This window comes from Gallus gallus (assembly GCF_016699485.2).
Source record: "Gallus gallus isolate bGalGal1 chromosome 36 unlocalized genomic scaffold, bGalGal1.mat.broiler.GRCg7b 36_unloc1, whole genome shotgun sequence".
In the NCBI taxonomy this organism is placed as follows: domain Eukaryota; kingdom Metazoa; phylum Chordata; class Aves; order Galliformes; family Phasianidae; genus Gallus; species Gallus gallus.
In genome coordinates this window covers 23,907-29,119 of record NW_024095961.1, presented here as the reverse complement: position 1 = coordinate 29,119, position 5,213 = coordinate 23,907, and positions in this window count along the sequence as shown.

The following is a 5,213-nucleotide window of genomic DNA, read 5'->3' as shown; positions in this document are numbered from 1 at the left end:
ATAGAGACCCCATAGAACCCCATAGAGCCCCACAGAGCCCCCACAGAGCCCCATAGAGCCCCACAGAGATCCCACAGAGTCCCCACAGCCCCCACAGAGCCCCATAGAGACCCCATAGAACCCCACAGCCCCCACAGAGCCTCATAGGGCCCCACAGAACCCCACAAGGCCCCACAGAACCCCACAGAGCCCCATAGAGACCCCATAGAACCCCACAGAGCCACATAGAGCCCCATAGAGACCCCATAGAGCCCCACAGAGCCCCATAGAGACCCCATAGAGACCCACAGAGCCCCACAGAGCCCCATAGAGACCCCATAGAACCCCACAGAGCCCCATAGAGACCCCACAGAGCCCCATAGGGCCCCACAGAGCCCCATAGAACCCCACAGAGACCCATAGAGACCCCATAGAAGCCCACAGAGCCCCACAGAGACCCATAGAGACCCCATAGAGACCCCATAGAACCCCACAGAGCCCCATAGACACCCCACAGAGCCCCATAGAGACCCCATAGAACCCTACAGAGCTCCACAGAGCCCCATAGAACCCCACAGAGCCCCATAGAGACCCCATAGAAGCCCATAGAACCCCACAGAGCCCCATAGAGACCCCATAGAACCCCACAGAGCCCCATAGAGACCCCACAGAGCCCCATAGAGACCCCATAGAGACACATAGAGACCCCATAGAACCCCACAGAGCCCCATAGGGACCCCACAGAGACCCCACAGCCCCCACAGAGCCCCACAGAGCCCCATAGAGACCCCACAGAGCCCCATAGAGCCCCATAGAGACCCCATAGAGACTCCATAGAACCCCACAGAGCCCCATAGAGACTCCATAGAACCCCACAGAGCCCCATAGAATTCCACAGAGACCCCACAGAGCCCCACAGAGACCCCACAGAGCCCCATAGACACCCCACAGAGCCCCATAGAGACCCCATAGAGCCCCACAGAGCCCCATAGAACCCCACAGAGCCCCATAGAGCCCCATAGAGACCCCATAGAGACCCCACAGAGCCCCATAGAGACCCCATTGAACCGCACAGAGCCCCATAGAGACCCCATAGAGACCCCACAGAGCCCCATAGAGCCCCATAGAGACTCCATAGAACCCCACAGAGCCCCATAGGGACTCCACAGAGACCCCACAGCCCCCACAGAGCCCCACAGACACCCATAGAGACCCCACAGAGCCCCATAGAGACCCCATAGAACCCCACAGAGCCACATAGAGCCCCATAGAGACCCCATAGAGACCCCATAGAGACCCCACAGAGCCCCATAGAGACCCCATAGAACCCCACAGAGACACATAGAGCCCCACAGAGCCCCACAGAGACCCCACAGAGCCCCATAGAGCTTCACAGAACCCCACAGAGACACATAGAGCCCCACAGAGCCCCACAGAGACCCCACAGAGCCCCATAGAGCTTCACAGAACCCCACAGAGCCCCATAGACACCCCACAGAGCCCCATAGAGACCCCATAGAACCCTACAGAGCTCCACAGAGCCCCATAGAACCCCACAGAGCCCCATAGAGACCCTACAGAGCCCCATAGAGACCCCATAGAGACCTCACAGCCCCCACAGAGCCCCATAGAACCCCACACAGCCCCATAGAGACACACAGAGCCCCATAGAACCCCATAGAGACCCCATAGAACCCCACAGAGCCCCACAGAGCCCCATAGAGACCCCACAGAGACCCACAGAACCCCACAGGGCCCCACAGAACCTCATAGAGCCCCATAGAACCCCATAGAACCCCATAGAGACCCCATAGAGACCACTGAACCCCACAGAGCCCCACAGAACCTCATAGAGCCCCATAGAGACTCCATAGAACCCCACAGAGCCCCATAGAACTCCACAGAGACCCCACAGTCCCCACAGAGCCCCACAGAGACCCCACAGAGCCCCACAGAACCCCACAGAGCCCCATAGAGACCCCATAGAGACACATAGAGACACCACAGAGCCCCATAGAACCCCACAGAGCCCCACAGAACCCCACAGAGCCCCATAGAGACCCCATAGAAGCCCACAGAGCCCCACAGAGACCCATAGAGACCCCATAGAGACCCCACAGAGCCCCATAGAGACCCCAAAGAACCCCACAGAGACCCCACAGAGCCCCATAGAACCCCACAGAGCCCCATAGAGACCCCACAGAGCCCCATAGAGACCCCATAGAGACACATAGAGACCCCATAGAACCCCACAGAGCCCCATAGGGACCCCACAGAGACCCCACAGCCCCCACAGAGCCCCACAGAGCCCCATAGAGACCCCACAGAGCCCCATAGAGCCCCATAGAGACCCCATAGAGACTCCATAGAACCCCACAGAGCCCCATAGAATTCCACAGAGACCCCACAGAGCCCCACAGAGACCCCACAGAGCCCCATAGACACCCCACAGAGCCCCATAGAGACTCCATAGAACCCCACAGAGCCCCATAGAACTCCACAGAGACCCCACAGTCCCCACAGAGCCCCACAGAGACCCCACAGAGCCCCACAGAACCCCACAGAGCCCCATAGAGACCCCATAGAACCCCACAGAGCCCTATAGAGACCCCATAGAAGCCCACAGAGCCCCACAGAGCCCCATAGAGACCCCATAGAGACCCCACAGAGCCCCATAGAGACCCCAAAGAACCCCACAGAGACCCCACAGAGCCCCATAGAGCTTCACAGAGCCCCATAGAGACCCCATAGAGACACATAGAGACCCATAGAGACCCCACAGAGCCCCACAGAGCCCCATAGAGCCCCACAGAACCCCACAGAGCCCCATAGAGACCCAGAGACACCCCACAGAGCCCCACAGAGAACCCACAGAGCCCCATAGACACCCCACAGAGCCCCATAGAACCCCGCAGAGCCCCATAGAGACCCCATAGAACCCCACAGAGCCCCATAGAGCCCCCACAGAAGCCCACAGAACCCCACAAAGCCCCATAGAACCCTACAGGCCCCATAGAGACCCCATAGAGACCACTGAACCCCACGGAGCCCCACAGAACCCCACAGAGCCCCACAGAACCTCATAGAGCCCCATAGAACCCCATAGAGACTCCATAGAACCCCACAGAGCCCCATAGGGACCTCACAGAGACCCCACAGCCCCCACAGAGCCCCACAGAGCCCCATAGAGACCCCACAGAGCCCCACAGAGAACCCACAGAGCCCCATAGACACCCCACAGAGCCCCATAGAACCCCGCAGAGCCCCATAGAGACCCCACAGAGCCCCATAGAGACCACACAGAGCCCCACAGACCCCATAGACACCCATAGAGACCCCATAGAACCCCACAGAGCCCCATAGAGACCCATATAGCACCACAGAGCCCCATAGAGACCGCATAGAACCCCACAGAGCCCCACAGAGACCCCACAGAGCCCCATAGAGACCCCATAGAACCCCACAGGGCCACATAGAGCCCCATAGATCCCCATAGAGACCCCACAGAGACCCCACAGAGCCCCATAGAGCCCCACAGAGACCCCACAGAGTCCCCACAGCCCCCACAGAGCCCCATAGAGACCCCATAGAACCCCACAGCCCCCACAGAGCCTCATAGGGCCCCACAGAACCCCACAAAGCCCCACAGAACCCCACAGAGCCCCATAGAGACCCCATAGAACCCCACAGAGCCCCACAGAGCCCCATAGAGACCCCACAGAGCCCCATAGAGACCCATAGAGACCCCACAGAGCCCCATAGAGACCCCATAGAAACCCACAGAACCCCATAGAGCCCCATAGATCCCCATAGAGACCCCACAGAGCCCCACAGAGCCCCATAGAGACCCATAGAGGCCCCACAGAGCCCCACAGAGACCCCATAGAACCCCATAGAGCCCCACAGAGCCCCATAGAACCCCACAGAGCCCCATAGAGCCCCATAGAGACCCCATAGAACCCCACAGAGCCCCATAGAGACCCCATTGAACCCCACAGAGCCCCATAGAGACCCCACAGAGCCCCATAGAGACCCATAGAGACCCCACAGAGCCCCATAGAGACCCCATAGAAACCCACAGAACCCCATAGAGCCCCATAGATCCCCATAGAGACCCCACAGAGCCCCACAGAGCCCCATAGAGCCCCATAGAGACCCCATAGAGACCCATAGAGACCCCACAGAGCCCCATAGAGACCCCACAGAAGGCCCCACTGTAGGGATCCCCGCCCCACACATGTGGGTCCCGCCCCATAAGTGCCTGTCCGGACTCGCCCTTCTCCCCCCACAGCCGCGTCCTTTGGGGCGTCAACCCCATAACTTTGGGTTCCCCCCACCCTCCCCTGCAGCTGTGGGGCGGCGCTATGGGGCAGGGGGTGAGAGCTATGGGGCAGCGCTATGGGGCAGGGGGTGAGAGCTATGGGGCGGCGCTATGGGGCAGCGCTATGGGGTGAGAGCTATGGGGCTGCGCTATGGGGCGGCGCTATGGGGCAGGGGGTGAGAGCTATGGGGCAGCGCTATGGGGCAGGGGGTGAGAGCTATGGGGCGGCGCTATGGGGCGGCGCTATGGGGCAGCGCTATGAGGTGAGAGCTATGGGGCGGCGCTATGGGGCGGCGCTATGGGGCAGGGCTATGGGGTGGCTCTATGGGGTAGCGCTATGGGGCGGCGTTATGGGGCAGCGCTATGGGGTGGTGCTATGGGGTGGCGCAATGGGGCGGCTCTATGGGGCAGCGCTATGGGGCAGCTATGGGTGTCTCTATGGGGCAGCGCTATGGGGCAGCGCTATGGAGCGTCTCTATGGGGCAGGGGGCGGCGCTATGGGGCAGCTATGGGTGTTTATGGGGCCGTGCTATGGGGCAGCGCTATGGGGCGGCGCTATGGGGCAGCTATGGGTGTCTCTATGGGGCAGCGCTATGAGGCAGCTATGGATGTCTCTATGGGGCGGCGCTATGGGGCAGCGCTATGGGGCAACGCTAGGGGGCGGCGCTATGGGGCAGCGCTATGGGATAGGGCTATCGGGCGTCTCTACGGGGCGGCGCTATGGGGCAGGGGGCGGCGCTATGGGGCAGCTATGGGTGTTTATGGGGCAGTGCTATGGGGCAGCGCTATGGGGCGGCGCTATGGGGCTGACGGCCGCCATCACCCCCCCCCCCTCCCCCCGCTGTGGGGCTGTCCCTATGCTGACCCCATAAGCGGGGGCGGTGGGGGAACCCGTTGGGTGAGTCCAAACTCC